The sequence below is a fragment of the Dendrobates tinctorius genome, unplaced genomic scaffold, assembly GCF_039654945.1.
Source record: "Dendrobates tinctorius isolate UK_male_01 unplaced genomic scaffold, ASM3965494v1 ptg000194l, whole genome shotgun sequence".
Lineage (NCBI taxonomy): Eukaryota > Metazoa > Chordata > Amphibia > Anura > Dendrobatidae > Dendrobates > Dendrobates tinctorius.
This window is the reverse complement of record NW_027361861.1, coordinates 1,541,632-1,560,424: the sequence shown is the minus strand read 5'-3', so window position 1 is coordinate 1,560,424 and position 18,793 is coordinate 1,541,632. Positions and strand designations below refer to the sequence as shown.

General features: G+C 50.5%; 1 protein-coding gene across 2 annotated transcripts in view; it reads left to right on the top strand.

The window, feature by feature from the left end:
* The first annotated feature begins 8,574 nt into the window (after positions 1–8,574).
* RBM25 (RNA binding motif protein 25) overlaps positions 8,575–18,793 on the top strand; it is a 119,564-nt gene continuing 109,345 nt past the window's right edge. For both annotated transcript variants that reach the window (XM_073552691.1, XM_073552690.1), the window contains exon 1: positions 8,575–8,780. The gene's annotated coding sequence lies outside the window, so the exon portion shown is untranslated. The remainder of the gene's footprint in view (positions 8,781–18,793) is intronic.

Sequence of the window (18,793 nt, the reverse complement as noted above, 5' to 3'; positions counted from 1 at the left end):
GCTCGATGAGGTTACAAAACCAATTTAGTGCTTCAGGAAGTCAGTAAAAAGTAGTTAGGAGTGTTCAAATCAAGAAAATGATAAGGGTGCCCATACTTTTGCACCAGTCAAATTTTGTTTAAATGCAGATTGCACATTTTCTGTTAGTACAATAAACCTCATTTGAATCAAGAAATATAACTGAGTCCATCAGTTATTAGATATATGAAACTGAAATACCTGTTGCAAAAACCAAAATTGTTATAAAGAAAAAAGGTTAACATTAATAGGGGTGCCCAAAGTTTTACATATGACTGTACATATACAGTATATATGTGTGTTACTGACATCTCTCTCACTCTCTCTCTCTCTATATTTTTTTTTTGTGTATATTTCTATTCTATCTATACTATTCTAACCTGTCAGTGCGATTTTACTGCATGCCGCACATAAATTGCCGGCTTTTCACAGGACGCCGATGCATAAAAATTGGACAGCATTTGCATGGTCTGAGTGCTGTGCTATTTTTTTCTCACGCCCATAGACTTGCATTGGCGAGTCTCAGCCGAGATACCCAGCAAATAGCAGCATGGTGTGATATTTTTCACAGTCCGATTTCAGCTGAGAAAAAAATCGCAGATGAGATGTAACCCATAGAATAACATTGGTCAGAGTGCAATCTGTGCAATCTGATTTTTTATTGGATTGCACTCACCTGTTTTTCTCACAAATGAGTATGAGCCCTAAGGCTGAATATTAAAGAGGTCAGAGAAAGCAACTGGGCAGTACAGTTGTAGGGTCGTGGGCCGGGCTGGGGGGGGTGGTCCCTCTGTACACCGCGCAGAGACGTCACAGACTAAAGATGGAGGCAGGTTTCGGGTACAATAGGTCCAAGTTTATTCCTCACCGTCTGACTGACGGCCTCAGCAGCACACATCGTACTTTTTCACCAGGGACGTAAATGCACGTACCGTCCCTTTTTTCACTTAGTGACGATCCTGTCAGCGCAGTCACTGTGGCCGCCTTAGGCCCGTACACCATCAGCACTTTTACTGGTCAGTTATCGTCTTCAATACGGTATGCTTTTCCCCGGGGCCTCGTCTGTACTGCGGTACTTCACGTCAGGACCACCCCCCCCTGACTTCCTCTCTCCTCAGTCCCCTGGTTTGGCTCTCCTCACAGCACACAAACTGTCACAGACCTCTTGTCTCTTGAGCACCTCCTGGGGACTGGAACTTTCTGGAACCCTCCTGTCAAATTTATAACTTTCCCGGTCCCCTGTAACTCCGCCCCCCATGACCAACGGTTTCTAAAGCCCTAAGCTGCTGTTAAAAATCCTGAACTCACACTCCTCCCTGCCATCTAGTGGTCAACCCAAGGTACTGCACATCATCCACACTTTCCTAGCTGTTTCCCCACTGTCATAACTGCTATCTGCCTAAACTGTGCAAACCCTCCTTTCTTCTTACTAATAAGTCCGTCCGGTCACCTTCCCTACACTCTCCCTTCCTTTGTCTATTGTCATCCTCGACAATCGTCGCCCCTGCCTTCGTCGTTCTGAAACTTCCCCTACTTTCTGTTGTCGGACCGATGGTTGGGCCATACCCACCATCTGCGGGGGCCGAACCAAACCGGGAGCACCATGCTCCGAGCAGCCTACCGCCACTCGCCAGCGCGCACGCCACATGAGAACTCCTTTCAAATTGGGCTAGGTACACCCGGATTCTCTCTACGGCGTGTACCTTCCCCTACTCTCCCTTTCTGTCACCTTTCACTATCCGGTACGCCAGGATCGAGGCCTTACACCTGCCAGATCATTGTCAGCGTCCATTTTCTTCTTCGGGAATGTCCGTGGTGTTAGGGACCTGACTTGGGACTTCTGTCCGTCTCACATCTTCCATCTCTTTACCTTCCTCTTGGTAACAAGTCATGGTCGGCGTCCCAGTCACACAGACCCTCTCATCTCGTAGACCCCTTTGGTCTCACACTTCCTTCGGTCACACAGACCTTCCCGTACCCGGACCTGTTGCATTTTACTTTGGCATATTATACATCAAAACAACTTTATAATAGCACAAGTTCCCCTTTTTCTATATTTTTTCTTTCTGTTTCTTGGTAAAACCAACATACAACAAAACAAAAACATACAGGTTTTTTCTTCTCTCCCCCCTTCCTTTGACATGAACACTCCCTCTCTTTTTCTTTGCATCCCCGCTACGTCAGGCAATAGAATAAACCATTACTCTCATAAAAACAAACTTACAAAAAACATAAACAACACTTTCCATTAACCAGGATGCCAACTGTCCCGATGACCTGCATAACATAGCAACAAATTCCCGACAGTCCACGCCATCTCCTGGTGGCCGGTAGCAAGGGACCCCACAGCCGTGGAGCTCCCGGGATGCAGGGAGTGTCCTTAAAGTCCTTTCTACGGGGGTTCATGATCTTCGGATTCAGCGAGCACGGCTACTGCATAGTAGCCGCGAGGACAATATTCCTTGTAATTGGACACCAAGTCCCCCTCTTGCAAGGCCCGGCAATGGCGGATCGATGCCACGTTGATGTATACTTTCTGGCCGGTCGCAAGGTCTCGGATAAACCTGTACCCCTTTGATATATTGGTGTATACAAGCCGTCCCAGAGATTGTGCAGCCGCCATGCCAGCCTCTCCCCTCTCATAGAGCAGGTTCCAAATTTCCTGCTCCCTGGCTTTTTTCTTTTTGATGACCTCGCGACCCAAACGGAGGGTCCGGTATAGGCCCCGGAGTCCGGTGGGCGGGATTCAGCCGTGGTCGAGTGCGGGGCAGAGGTGGCCGTAGATGTCAGCGGCCCAGCAGCCGCTGGGGCCGGGCGGCAGGGAGGAGCAGCCGTAGTTCCTGCTGAATAGACTGCAGAGCCTGACAAATAGGCCGCGGCCGACTTCGGTGATGACACAGATGCAGCCGCGGGGTAGGTCGCACCCGTAGTTGTAGACGGGGTTGGAGCAGCGTCCGGTTTCATGGACGAGGTCGCTGCTGGCAGGGGGAACGCATCAGCGCCTTCCGTGGACAGACTCTGCACTAGTGACACCGGGCGGGGTGGCTCGGGGACAGGAGCGGGGGCCTTGCTCAGCTCAGCGTAAACCGTAGGGCCCTCCACGGCCAGGCTTTCAGGAACGCAGGAGGCCACGTGCTGTGGCCAAGTGGTGGGGGCCGCCGGCGGAGCCGGGGGAAGTCTCACCTTCCCTGGCGTGGGAGCCTCTGACATAACATCCCGCGGCTCATCCTGCAGTCTCCGTCCTTCACCCCGCCGTCTGGCGGGGCTAGCCTCCAGGCTCGGGGGTTCCGCGGGGAGGGACTCTGCTGTCAACGTTGACGGCCGCTTCCGCGGGACCAGCAATTGCTCCGCTTCTCCGCCCGCGATCCGGATGTCTGCCCGTGACTCTGAGGAATAAGTCTTCCAGCGAGGCGCAATCTCCCGACGCCATCGCCACTCCAGGCGCCCGATGCCTCGACAACCACAGCGTCGCATCCCGTCCGGTGGGCAGCAATCAAATGGCGCCAAGCAGCCGCAGCCAATCTTTCCCTCGGTGCCATTCCCTCTGCTGGGTGGGGCGATGGCAGGCTTTTCCACCCAGTGGCCTGGGTCCAGTATGTGGGAGCGTCGGCCTCCGGGTTCATATCGCTTCCCCCAGGGGTACGTTGGAGGGGGTCCCAGTCCATCCAGAACGGCTGCAAACACCCGGACCTCTCTCCTGCGTTGGAGTAACACCGCCATCTTGCACAGAACCTGATACCGTCCCAGATCTTCCGCCAGCACCGCAGATCCGCCACAGCATTCCCAATTTGTAATCCACAGATAAGCAATTTGTAATCCACAGGTGTTTTCAATCCAAACAGAGCAGTCCAAGTCCTTCTCTATTCTTCAGAGGCAGGCCTGCCGCAGAAGATACCGTATTAGCGGCGGCGATCCTGCCGACTACGCCAAGTGTAGGGTCATGGGCCAGGCTGGGGGGTGGTCCCTCTGCATACCGCACAGAGACGTCACAGACAAAAGATGGAGGCAGGTTTCGGGTACAATTCTAAGTTTATTCCTCACCGTCCGACTGACGGCCTCAGCAGCACACCGTAATACCTTCACAGCCCTCCGTTTTCAGGCCTCGCTACACATACCGTACTTTTTCACCAGGGACGTAAATGCACGTACCGTCTCTTTTTTCACTTAGTGACGATCCTGTCAGCGCAGTCACTGTGCCCGCCTTAGGCCCGTACACCATCAGCACTTTTACTGGTCAGTTATTGTCTTCAAAACGGTATGCTTTTCCCCGGGGCCTCGTCTGTACTGCGGTACTTCACGTCAGGACCACCCCCCTGACTTCCTCTCTCCTCAGTCCCCTGGTTCGGCTCTCCTCACAGCACACAAACTGTCACAGACCTCTTGTCTCTTGAGCACCTCCTGGGGACTGGAACTTTCTGGAACCCTCCTGTCAAATTTATAACTTTCCCGGTCCCCTGTAACTCCGCCCCCCATGACCAACGGTTTCTAAAGCCCTAAGCTGCTGTTAACAATCCTAAACTCACACTACTCCCTGCCATCTAGTGGTCAACTCAAGGTACTGCATGTCAACTACACTTTCCTAGCTATTTCCCCACTGTCATAACTGCTATCTGCCTAAACTGTGCAAACCCTCCTTTCTTCTTACTAATAAGTCCGTCCGTCAGGTCATCTTCCCAACACAGTTACTGAGGCATCAATGTGATCAGTGACAGATTGAGGTGCCAAGGGCCCACAAATAACTTTGACTTCGTGGGCCCACTGTTTAGCTATGTGCAAATATTCTATTATCTTCATTCATACATTCAGGGGAATTTGTAGTTATATTCAATGCGTTTCGGGGGTCTCATGCCCCTTTCGTCAGGAAATACCACGAAGGGGGCATAAGACCCCCGAAACGCGTTGAATAAACCACTGTGAATCTTTGACATCTCTCTCCTGGAATCGATTCGTGCGGCAGCGCGGAATATAACTACAAATTCCCCTGAATGCGAGATTTCTTCTGGTCGTTGAGAACCTGTGGATCTGCAGTCGCCAGCCTTTATGCTTTTTCTCATCCTAACGAGGTGAGCAAATTTCTTGTTTTAATCTCTCCATGTAACATGGATAAGACCCTATTGCGCTTTTCTGTCTCCCTTTCTTTGCAATGATTATCTTCATTCACAAATTTATATATGCTTCTATATAATTCATTGGTTAGTTTGTCTGTACATTGTAGATCAAGTATATTGTGCCAACTACTGCTCATCTAAAGTGGTGCCCACTTCTGCAGAGCGGCCCACCAAGTGGATTCACCTGTTCTCCTATGAGCCAGTCCGAGCATGCATATGTTGATTTGAATTTTAGCGTAGGAACTCGTAAGACAGTGAGGTCCCTTGACACGGGTTGTGAGCCTGCGTATTTTGTCCAAAATATTGAACAGCACCTCATCTATTTTATAACATAATCCAAAGATAGGAGAAGCAGCATCAACAAATGAAAAACACTTTATTTTCTTCTGGTCATAGTGACTAAGGGCTGAAAGTGCCTGAAATGTGTAATTCAGTGAATACTTTATATGGCTCTTGTATTATTTTAACAAAAAAGAATATAAAGCTGAAAACAATTTTGAATGTCAAAGAGCATCTGTATACACAGTTATCACGGGCACGATCCCTCCCACTGTCTGACCTGTTGTGCGCACCTCCCAGCGCGCTCCTGCTCCCCGGCGCGTCCCTGCTCCCGGCTTCCGGGTGTCTCGGCGTCGGGCGCCTGCGCACTGTGTGACTCCTGGCGCTCAGGCTCCTGGGAACGGTGACGTGGTGGCTCCACCCCCAACATGGCGGCGCCCATCTACTACTTATGTTCGGCGTCAGGCCAGGTAAGACGCCTATCGATTGCGGTGACGCTGTCTTCTTGTCAGCGCTCTCTGTGTCCCAGGCCTTCCTCCTTCCTCTGTCTCTAGATGCGCTACCTCTGGTAGCTCTCTACCTGCACCTCCAGCCTTTCCTCATCCTCCTTTAAGCTCCAGTGTTCTTCCTGTCCTGCCCCTTCCGTCTACCTGCCTGGTTCTCATACTGTCCCTGTTCGCCGGTCGTCTGCCTTCTTCCCTCTCAGTGTGTTACCTGTGCCTTCTCTCTATTGCAGTCTCCAGCCAGTGCCACCCTCTGTGTCCCGGTCCTGTACACTGCCCATTCTACGTGGTCTCTGTGTCCCTCTGTGCCTAACAGCTCGGATTCTCCAGTGCCTCCTCTCCAGCCTATAGCCCCAGTCGACCCTTTGGTTCCGGCTGTTGCGGTTCTATGCTCCGTGGGCCTGCCCCTAACACTCCCTGTATAGGGGGTGACCTCACCAGGGCCGCTCGCCCTCGGGGGCTCTGGAGCCGTGACCCAGAGGGTCCTGTTATGATTGAGTCACCGTAGGAGGCAAAAATAGAAATGCTAGCTAAGTCCAGAAAACCAGAGAAGTTGGCAGCTATCGGACTGCAGACCCCTGAACCCATCAACACAACCAGCAGTAGCCGTGGGGGGCTCCTACGATGCCCTAGGCCCCTCGATCACAGCCGGAGGACTACATAGCCTAAAGACAGAAAGGGAAATCTAAACTGCCCCAGAGCAGACCCCAAAGCAAAAGGCAGCCCCCCCACATATAAAATGACGGTGAAGCAAGAAGAAAGAACAAAACACAGACAGAAAGACAGACTAAGCAAAGATGGGGCTCACGCTAGCTTAGATAGGAAAGGACAGGAAGGCTGCTGTCTGCAATCCGTGAAAAACCCTATGAAAATAAGAGCCAACCAACTGACAGTAAAAAAGGCCCTGAAGACGCTAGGGTTCAAAAAAGCTATGTCAGTACTCAGGAATATTCTGAAGACAGAGCAACAGGCAAAAGGAGATTCAGCTCACCCCAGCAGGGAATGGCAGAATCCAGAAAAGCAAGGAAAACAAAACACTAATGCAAAAAGGCAAAGCAGAAATCTTAGCTTTAGATGAGCAGGAATCAGACTGGTTTCCTAGAAGTCCACAGAGAAATCACCCGCAGGCCAGAAGGGCGTCGGCAGCCTTATATCCAGTCATTAACTCCACTCAGCCAGTCATCATCATCAGCCCCAGGTGTTTGACAATCAGGCTCACTACCTTTCTTCACCAGAAGAGGGAGTTCCTCGGGCCTCAGTAGTAAAGGGGAAAATGAACTCACAACAGGGTCCACTTCCGGGTTGCCCTACGTCTCCACTCTGTAACAGCAACCGTAACAACAGTGCAGTTTTGCGCAGTCATGGAGTGACTTTGGTGTGCTCAAAAAATATGTTCAAGTCTCCGCGGCTGCATGTCTCATGGCCACAACAGATGCAGCGATTGCCTGTTTGTTAGATAATTCCTCCATGTGCTGTTGCTGGTGTCGAACAGCCGCGAGTCAAGCAGCTGCGGGGACTCAAACAGTATTAGGGCACGCCAAAGACTCTCTGTTAGCACCGAGCATGCAATGATAACACCTTATCCCAGCACGGTCCCTCATCACTATTGTTAACCCGAAACGCGTATGCTCATAAAAATTTCATTTTTTTAATACTTTTTCTCACCATGTTTTTAATTGCTCAGTAAAAGGTATATACCTTTCTCCTTGGTGCTGGAGCCCAGTCCTCATGGACCTTCTCTTCTATGATCTGTTGTTGACCGTCGGACGATAGACCGTGGATATCACACCATGTCGGATAATTTTAAACTAAAGTTTTGTAGGAAGGACGTTATAAAAAAGGGGTTAATAATTAGTGGTGCCATATGCACGGGGGTGAGCGCTGCTCCGGAGCACCACTTTATAAACGTAACACACTGGGAGATCCACAGACTTTAAACTACTGATGAATTTGAAGAATAATTTCTCCCGATAGACGAGGATTAAGCTCATTCACCAGGAACAGACAGGGAAGAAAACCAGGAAACAAGAGATCATTGGTCCACACATTTCACCCCCTCTATCAGGGGTCTCACACGTTTCACCAGTTACTGGGGGTCTCACACGTTTCACCCACTATCGGGGGTCTCACACACTTCACTCGTTACTGGGGGTCTCACATAGTCCACCCTCTACTGGGGGTCTCACACATTTCACCCACTGTCAGGGGGTCTCACACGTTTCCCCCATCAGGGGTCTCACGTTCCATCATCTACTGGGGGTGTCTCACACGTTTCATCCCCTATGGAGGGTCTCACAAGTTCCACCCTCTATGGGGGTCTCACAAGTTTCACCCACTATTAGGGGTCTTGTCAACTGGACAAATAGTGTCGAAAGAGACCATTACAAAATGTGATGATAGTCAGTGAGGGTCGGTAACGCAGGCGGGGGTCTGGCACTGCTGTGATTTGGGTATTTCTGCTGCTGTATGATAAATACAAATGTGAACAGATTCCAAGCAGAGCTTTGGCTACTGCATACAGCACTGTATGTACATGCTTCTGTATGGAAACACTACTGGACGGTGTGAAGAAAAGAGACCGCCAGACAGCCGCTGCGACCACCAACCCCTGCACCCTCCGAGTGACGTCATCCACCGTCGCTGTTGCTGATTGCCTGAGCGCTCGGCCACGCCCTCTACAGCCGCGGTGCATGCTGGGCGCAGAGAGGGGCCGTGCGGCGTGAGTGCGGCCTAGTAGTGGAGCGCGATCCTTTTTCTCTTGAACGAATACGGACGGAGCGCGGCGTGCACCGGAGCAGGCGGAGCTTTCTTCACCGTCTAGGAAGCGACAACCTGTGTGTGTAGCGCGGTGATCCCTACCCAGCGGGGACGGGTGAGTACGGCGGCCCTCACGCGGGCTCGGTGAGGTGATTGGGGGGGGTCTTCATCACCATGTCTGGTAATGCAGGGACACGGGCCGCCATTGTGTCCTGGCGGGAAATAATAGCAGCTTGTTTTCTTCCATTGTCTGACGTGCGGGCCCAGAGCAGAGGTCACTCGTGTGCAGAGGCCACGCTGCTGGGCAGGAGAGCCGCTGCCCATAGCAACCAGCTTGCGGGAAGAGTCGGAGACTACTGGTTACTAAGGGCAACTGCCGGGATTATTTCTGCCATACACATGGTTCATAGAGGTTTAAAGGGGACTGCCCTGGTTATCATGTTGTTAAAGGTTTCGTGACGTCAGGACGGCTCCTCGCGTGCCATTAAAGGGAATCTGTCACCCCATTTTAGCCCTATGAGCTTCCGGCACCGCCATCAGGGGCTTAGCTACAGCATTCTGTAATGCTGTAGATAAGCCCCTGATGTAACCTGAAAGATAAGAAAAACGAGTTATATTATACTCACCGGGGGGCGGTCTGGTCCTGCGCCTCCCATCTTCATATGATGCCGTCCTCCTTACTTCTGCTCCGGCGCAGGTGTACTTTATCTGCCCTATTGATGGCAGAGTAAAGTGCTGCAGTACGCAGGCGCCGGGAAAGGTCAGAGAGGTCCGGCGTCTGCGCACTGCAGTACTTTACTCTGCCTTCAACAGAGCAGATAAAGTACACCTGCGCCGGAGCCGCGGCAGAAGTAAGAAGGAGGACGACATCGTATGAAGATGGGAGGCATCGGACCGCGCCCCCCGGTGAGTATAATCTAATTGTTTTTCTTTCAGGTTATATCGGGGGCTTATCTACAGCATTACAAAATGCTGTAGCTAAGACCCTGATGGCGGTGCCGGCAGCTGATAGGGCTAAAATGGGGTGACATTCCCTTTAAAGGGGTCGTAACTTCAGGATGGCCCCGGCTCCTCGCGTGCCGTTAAAGGGGTCGTAACTTCAGGACGGCCCCGGCTCCTCGCGTGCCGTTAAAGGGGTCGTAACTTCAGGACGGCCCCGGCTCCTCGCGTGCCGTTAAAGGGATCGTAACTTCAGGACGGCCCCGGCTCCTCGCGTGCCGTTAAAGGGGTCGTAACTTCAGGATGGCCTTGGCTCCTCGCGTGCCGTTAAAGGGGTCGTAACTTCAGGACGGCCCCGGCTCCTCGCGTGCCGTTAAAGGGGTCGTAACTTCAGGACGGCCCCGGCTCCTCGCGTGCCGTTAAAGGGGTCGTAACTTCAGGACGGCCCCGGCTCCTCGCGTGCCGTTAAAGGGGTCGTAACTTCAGGAAGGCCCCGGCTCCTCGCGTGCCGTTAAAGGGGTCGTAACTTTAGGACGGCCCTGACCCCTCGCGTGCCTTTAAAAGGGTTGTAACTTCCGGATAGTCATGGCTCCTCACGTGCCGTTAAAGGGTTCATAACGTTGGGACGTCCCCTGCTCCTGACGTGCTGTTAAAGGGGTAACGTCAGGACGGCCCCGGCCCCTCACGTGCCGTTAAAGGGGTCTTAACATTAGGACGTCCCCTGCTCCTGACATGCTATTAAAGGGGTAACGTCAGGACATCCCCGGCTTCTCACGTGTTAAAGGGGTTGTAACGTCAGGACGGCCCTGGGGCATTTACCATTAACCGGGGGGTCAGGAGGGCCCTGGTGTACGTAAAGATGTTGTAACTTTAGAATGACATCTGTGCACTTGCTATTATAGGGATTATCAGGACAACACCAAAGGATGTGTGTTTAAGGGGGTCAATGGCCCAGATTCATGTGCCATTAAAGGGGTCGTAGCATAATCCTGCCCCTTTGCATGTGCCTTTTAAAGGGGTCAGGACGGCCTCAGTGCATGTGCCTGTAAAGGGGTTGTCATCTAAAAGAAGAAAAAATTGCAAACCGCAGTGATAGTTTTGAAAAAGTGAAGTTCAGCATATTCTCCCACTGTAACCCCAGTGCTCGGATAGGAAGCCGTGATATCCTTCCATCATCTGATCACCTATGATTGTCCACTGACTGGAGCAAGACACCATGTGCCCTACTGGATGTTGCTCTGCAGATATATGAGCTTACATTAATGCGGCTATTTCATCTGTGGTTTGTATGTTCGTGCAATACATTTACTACACCTGCATTTACTTGATCTCCGACTGAATAACCAAGCTAGTGGGAGTACTTTGCTTTTCCAAAAGGTTTGGTTTATTCACAAAGGTTACAAGTAAAAAAAAAAAAAAACCTACATGTTATTTTTAGCAATCCTTTTTAATATACAAGTGTCATAGAAAGTGGGAACATGTAGAGTGGGTACACAACACGTTTCTGCTCACAAAGAGCCTTCATCAGGTATACCTGATGATGCCTCTTTGTGAGCAGAAAAGCACTGTGTACCCACTCTACATGTTCCCACTTTCTGACAGTTGTCATTTTTAGCAATCCTTCTTAATGGACATGTAGGTTTTTTTTTTACTTGTATCCTTTGTGAATAAACCAAGCCTTTTGTAATGGCAAAGTGTTTCCACCGGTTTGGTTATTCAGTTAGAGTCCAGATTAAACCTTCAAATGGAAGCGCCTCTGGAATTTTTTATCCATATACCACTGCAGTTTGAGTAATGGGCTTAACTGCCCCAATGTCCCACCCATCCCACTCCAAGAAAATCGCATGGTTACATGCTCAGTCAGCTCCCGGGGCATGAGCATTGAAGCTGAGTGTACAACTTTTGAATCATGTACAGAATGAAAATTAAACTGGGGTGTACACCCCACTTAAATGCACATGGCCTCAGTCAGTGTGCGGTGTGACTTCAGGACAGTTCGGGCTGTCAATCAAATTGTGGTGGGTGTCACTACTCAGTGGAGAAGTGTGACCGAGCCTATAACCAGTACCACCCAACCTGTCTTGAATCCAGGGATTTGTATAGAAGATGGCTAAAGATTATTTTTTACATACACTGAGGTGTTTAGCTTTACAAACACGTTAGGGATGCACTTTACATGGCCTTTTAGGGAAAATTATGTGACAGGTTCTTTTCAGTTTGTAGGTTTATACCCAGGAGAGGTAGGTTCCCTTCTCAGTGGTAGATGGGCTCATACTATTTTATAAGATCCTCACATTTATAAATAGTCTACATAGCATTAGTGCAATGCAAAATTCATATACGCTGTGCACAATTATTTTACGAGTATTTTGACCATATCATCATTTCATTCAGATTTTCAAACTCTGCTCTGTATAACCTTGACTGCTTCTTGGATGAAGCAGATCATGCAATGTGTATTTGTGTAATGATGAGGCCTAAGGATACAACACTCTTTATTCAAGATGTGCAGAATTATTAGGCAGCTAGTTTTTCTCATGCAAAATGGGCCAAAAAGAGATTTAACTGACTGTAAATTATTGCAAGTCTTACATAGGGATGCAGTATTATTAAAATTGCTAAGATATTGGGGCGATCACAGAACCAGCAAAAGTTTTGTTGCAAATAGTCAACGGGGTCACAAAATAATGTGTTGAGAAAAGAAATACGCACATTAATTGCATTGCCAAAAAGCTCCATTTTTGTTTCATATATCCACAGAACGTTTTCCCAGAAGGATTGTGGTTTGTCAAGATCCTCTTTGGCAAAGATCAGTCATTCCTTTTTACGTCTTTTTCTTCAGCAATGTTTTTTTCTTTATCGCCTTATTGGGGGACACAGATTACCATGGGTGTATGCTGCTGCTGCTAGGAGGCTGACACTATGCAAAAAACAAGAAAATTGACTCCTCCCCGGCAGTATACACCCACCGACAGATACCAAGTATCTCAGTTTGTGCTTAGTGTCTGTAGGAGGCGGACCGGGATCTCCCCAGATCCGCATCTAACCATTTTCTTTTAGGTTTTTGTGTGTGTGTATTAATCTTTTCCCATTTATTTTCCAGATTCTACCTCGGGAAACGGGGTAAATGTTCACCCTGCTTTCCCATATCATGCGGCTGAGCAAGCAGTGTGGTGTCGCCCACATCGCAACTCTCAGTACCACAGGCAGGACTTTTTCCATATCACCATTCGGTGCTATGGGCGGACGACAGGTGGCCGGTCCTTGCCAAAACAACTCCTCATCCCTTTCCTAGGACAGGGCTGAGAGGAAGACGGTAGTCGCCATCGCTCCCAACAAAAGGACGCCGTCTTCTACGTGACACGGTTAAGAGGACCTATCCCAGCGGCCTGTCTGCTATGCATGCCCCTGCGGTCATCCTCTTCAGGGACGTCAGGTAAGACCCTAACAATCCCTTTAGCCCCGTATGTCTTCACAAGCAGTGGTTTCAAACTTTGAATTTCCCGCCTCTACTCCCCCACTGCAGCCGCGCGCATCACATCGCAGCCGCGCTCCGGTTATACTAGGATCAGGGAGAGAGGCACACAAGGTCTACTAGGACACGGGGTCCTTGTAAGCAGCGGTTCAACGCAGGCTCACCTTTTATTATCGGCACCGCGGGCATCAGTATAAGAGCTCGGCGGGGAGGGAGACATGGTTTCACTTTCGCTTTCAGCACGCTCCCTCCTCCCTGTTCGGAGCGCGCTCCCCTTTTCTCTGGGCGTGAATTTCCACTCTGGGCGCGCTTTTTCTCGCGCCCATTTCACACCAATCACAGCACTACTTTCTTTTTAAGGACGTCAATCTCCATTTTTACCGCGCCCCTCCTCTGCCATTGCCTAGTCTCGTCACGACGCCAAGTGCCGTCCACCGAGATCACAGCCAGCTTCCTCCTGCAATTTTACTGGCTTCCTGCGCTGATTGGGGGACACGTCAGGGTCCAGCTCGTCAGAACTTCGGTAGGCTCGGCGCTTAATGGAAAAATTGTCTCTGCCCTTCTATTTAGTGCAGCCTTTAGTGCAGCCATAGTGCTCAACATACCTATGTTTAACCCTTCAGCGGCGCTATCTTTCAAGCCCACCGTTATCCACTACGCTTGTGCACGCTGTAAAAGGAAGTGGGCGTCAGGTCAGTCGTCTCCCCTCTGCCTGTCCTGCAGCCCTTCAGCTATGTCGGCCTCTCAGGAGCACACCGATTCCCGGGATGAGGACACTTCCCCTCTCCCAGAGTGGGCCGTTGCAATGTTCCAGTCGGTCTCCGATCTGACTAAAGTCTCTCAGTCCCTGGTCCAGGTCCTAGAACGTTAGCCTCAGCTATCTACAGCCACCTGTGCACCGACCGCCTCTCAGGGTGAGTTGTCCGCACCTGACCGCGACCTTCAGAGGGACAGGCCGAGTAGGATTTCTAGGAAGCATGTTCTGTCTGACTCGTCTTCCAGTTCGCTAGGCCCGTCGGCTTCTCCCAGGTGTCCTCCGTCTTCAGAGGACGACCCTAGGTCTGACGACGATCCCCAATCGGGATCTAGTTCAGAAGCAGATAATATATCTAAAACGCGGAATATGGTCGATAGTCTTCTTTCTGCCCTCTTCCAAACCTTGGAAATTAAGCAGGACGAAACTCCTCAGGAATGTTCTGTTCCATTTAAACGAGCGAGGCCTCCATCCCGAACCCTTCCAAACCACAAGGAGTTCAATCTACTCTAACCAAACATTGGGAGCACCCTGAACAACGCTTTTCAGGCCGCAGGTACTTAGATGTCCTGTATCCCTTTTCTGTAGATCTGCTCACAAAATGGACCAAAGCCCCCGAGGTGGATCCTCCCGTCTCTCGTATAGCCTCTAAGACGGTTCTATCCCTTCCGGACGGGGCATCGCTTAAGGATCCAACAGACAGGCAGATAGAATCTCTGGCTAAGTCTATTTTTGAAGCATCCGGCGCCTCTCTGACCTATTTTCGCTTCTTCCTGGGTGGCAAAAGTCATTTTAGCTTGGGCAAAAACTCTTCGCAGAGGCATCTTAGTGGCAGCTCTCCAGGACGAGCTGACAGATCTAGCAGATCAAATTAATCATGCGGGTAAATACCTCTTAGCCGCCTCCTTGGATGCGGCTGGGTGCGTAGCAAGGGCTAACGGCAACATAGTAGCCGTACGCCGAGTCCTTTGGCTAAAGTCATGGAATGCAGGTACCACCTCCAAAAAGTCGCTTACCAATCTGCCTTTCCTTGGTTCTCGGCTCTTTGGAGCCCAGCTAGATCAAATAATTTTGGATGCCACTGGTGGTAAGAGCACTTCTCTCCCTCAGTCTCGGCCAAAACGCTTTTTTAACAGAAAGGGTTTCCGGCCGTTTATGCCCTTTTCTGCCTTCTCGTCCACAGAAAAATCTACCCAGCATGGTTCTCCTCCAGGTGACGGGTCACCCCCACCTGGAAGTTTTTCCAGGGTGGGAGGCAGACTTTCCTTTTTCGCGGACGCTTGGCTGTCTGTTGTCGACGATGCTTGGGTCAGGGAAATCATCGCATCCGGATACAAGATCGAATTTGCTCCCAGCCAAACAGACATTTTCCTGTCTCGACCCCCAAGACAGCGGTCCCACGTTCCAGGATTCTTTCAAGCCGTCTCCTCCCTTCTTTCCGCCGGAGTGATTGTCCCCGTTCCCTCAGACGAACGGTTTTCAGGGTTCTACTCAAATTTTTTTGTAGTACTGAAAAAAGACGGGACCCTTCGACCAATCCTGGACCTCAAGTTGCTCAATCGCCATGTGAAGATTCTCCACTTCAAAATGGAGTCTCTTTGATCAGTGATAGCCTCAATGGAACCCGGAGAATTCCTCTGCTCTGTGGACATACGGGATGCTTATCTTCACATCCCTGTTTGCAACATCAGAAATATCTTCGGTTTGCGATTCAGGAAAATCACTATCAATTCACGGCTCTTCCCTTCGGCCTAGCCTCTACTCCCCGTGTTTTCACGAAGGTGATGGTGACGGTCATGGCCATCCTTCGATCCAGGGGGATTCTCATCATCCCTTATCTGGACGATCTCTTGTTCAAAGGCTCGTCCCGTCAAGACTGTCTCCTGAGTCTTCACATAACCCTGGATACCCTCGGCCGTCTCGGATGGTTAGTCAACAAAGAAAAGTCTATTCTCAGACCCACTCAGGGTCTGACCTTCCTAGGCATGGAATTCGACACGAATCTGGCCCAGGTGTTTCTTCCGAGGGAAAAATTTGCGTCTCTGTCCAAAGAAATTCGAGCTCTCAAACGGCCGAAGCCCATTCCCCTTCGGCTCTGCATGAAAGTTCTCGGGAAGATGGTGGCTTCCATGGCGGCAGTGCCTTTTGCACAGTTTCATCTTCGCCCCCTTCAGCTGTCCCTCCTCTCAGCTTGGGACAAGACGACGTTGTCCTTAGACCGCCCCATTCTCCTCCCTCTCAGAGTGAGGCATTCCCTGACTTGGTGGGCAATGCCTACGTCAGTCCTCCAGGGGAGGTCCTTCCTTCCGCTCCAGTGGCAAGTCATTACCACCGATGCCAGCCTTCTAGGTTGGGGAGCGGTTTTCCATCAGAGAACGGCCCAAGGACGCTGGATTCCACAGGAAGCTCTGCTCCCTATCAATCTTCTCGAAATCAGAGCAATCTTCCTGGGCCTTCGCTGGCAACCTCTTCTCGTCGGCAAGCCGGTCCGCATTCAGTCGGACAACGCCATGGCTGTGGAGTACATAAACCATCATGACGGCACGCGCAGCATCCAAGTGATGTCAGAAGTGGCCAAGATACTGCGCTGGGCAGAACAGTACGTTCCAGCAATCTCCGGTGTTCTAATTCCAGGGGTGGAAAACTGGGCAGCCGACTTTCTGAGTCGCCAAAGCCTAGCGTCAGGCGAATGGTCTCTCCATTCTACAGTCTTCGATCAGATATTCCAGCGCTGGGGTTATCCGGATGTCGACCGCATGGCATCTCGGATGAACCACAAGGTTCCGCGTTTCGTAGCCAGGTCCAGGGACCCTCTAGCCATCGCTTGCGACGCCCTAGTTATTCCGTGGTCCCAGGTCCAACTCCCTTATCTGTTTCCACCTCTTGCCTTGATCCCAAGAGTGGTCAAGAAGATAAAATCGGAAGGCGTGCCAGTGTTTCTTGTGGCTCCAGACTGGCCAAGAAGGCCTTGGTATGCGGAACTGGTGAACATGCTCGCGGACGTCCCCTGGAGGCTTCCAGACCGTCCGGATCTTCTCTCGCAAGGCCCCCTTTACCACGAGACTTCTCGGTTTCTGAATTTAACGGCATGGCCGTTGAGGCCGCAACCTTAAGAGAATCAGGTTTTCTTCCAACCAGATGTTTCAGATGATGGTCAAAGCCAGGAAACCATCCTCTTCCCACATCTACCATAGGCATTGGAAGGCCTTTTTCCGTTGGTGCGACGATAAGAGCCTGTCCAATGTCCTTTTCCATTCCGTCCATACTGGGTTTCTCCAGCCTGGCTTAGATTTGAGTCTGTCTCTCAGTACCCTCAAGGGCCAGGTTTCCGCTTTGTTTATCCTTTTTCAAAGGAAGCTCGCTTCTTTGCCGCAGGTTAAGACATTTCTCCAAGGAGTCGCTCATGTGGCCCCTCCTCATCATTCACCGATAGAACCGTGGGATCTCAATCTCGTTCCTAGTGCTCTCCAAAAAAAAAAAAAAAAAAAAAAGCGCTGTTTGAGCCCATCCAGGACATTCCTTTGTCTTTTCTTTCATGGAAGGTAACCTTTCTGATTGCCATAACATCCATCAGAAGAGTTTCTGAATTAGCGGCCCTGTCATGTCATTCTCCTTAGCTGGTACTCCATCAGGATAAAGTCGTCCTCAGGCCCGTTCCTTCCTTTCTTCCAAAGGTGGTGTCCTCCTTCCACATCAACGAGGATATCGTTCTTCCATCATCTTGTCCTGTTCCTTCTCACCCTCTTGAGAAGTCACTCCACAAACTGGACGTTGTTAGAGCCTTGCGTGTTTATCTCGCTAGGACTGCTTCACTTCGTCAATCCCATTCATTGCTGGTCATCTGCGGTTACCGGAAAGGGCTTCCGGCATCCAAATCCACGATCGCTCGCTGGATTCGTTCTACTATTCTGGAAGCATACCGTCTTCAGGAAAAACGGCCGCCTTGGGAGTGAGAACTCACTCCTCCCGGGCGGTGGCAGCTTCGTGGGTCGTTCGACACCAGGCTTCGGCTCTGCAAATTTGCAGGGCCGCGACCTGGTCGTTCTTGCATACGTTTGCGAGGTTCTACAGGGTTCATACCCAGGCTTCGTCTGATGCAGTCGTTGGTAGGAAGGTCCTGCAGGCGGCGGTGGCGCATCGGCCGACCTAAGCCCTTCCTGTTCTTTCGTTCCTTATTGCTGTTCCCGCCCTTGGGACTGCTTTGGAACGTCCCATGGTAATCTGTGTCCCCCAATAAGGCGATAAAGAAAGATGGATTTTTGGTTCTTACCGTAAAATCTCTTTCTTGGAGCCTTCATTGGGGGACACAGCACCCTCCCTGTCTAAGTTGTACCGTGTTGGGTCCTTGAGTCCCTTGTTGGGTTGGTACATATGTTTATAGTTCCGTGGCTTCTCCTACTGCTTTCTCACCAACTGAGGTACTTGGTATCTGTCGGTGGGTGTATACTGCCGGGGAGGAGTCAATTTTCTTGTTTTGCATAGTGTCGGCCTCCTAGCAGCAGCAGCATACACCCATGGTAATCTGTGTCCCCCAATGAAGGCTCCAAGAAAGAGATTTTACGTTAAGAACCAAAAATCCATCTTTTCCTTTGGCCTTCTCCCAAAAAGCTCTGCTTGTTTTAGTGTGCGGGCGTATGGTACTTTTTGAAACCATGACTGCAGATTGTTCCAGGTTGGCCTTTAGGTCTTAAGATGTTTGGCGTGGTGTTTTTTTCCACCATTCGCACAAACCTTTTAAAACCTCTCGTCAATTTTCCTCTTCCCACCATGTCCAGGGAAGTTTTTAATGTTTATATGCCTGGCAAACTTCTTAATAACATTGCGCACTGTTGAAACTGGTATACCAAGGTCTTTGGAGATGGGCTTATACCCTTTAGTAGGCTTGTGTTTGCTTATAGCAGTTCTAATGCCCTCAGACAGCTCCTTTGTCTTCACCATTGTGACAAAGGAACAGGGCCTA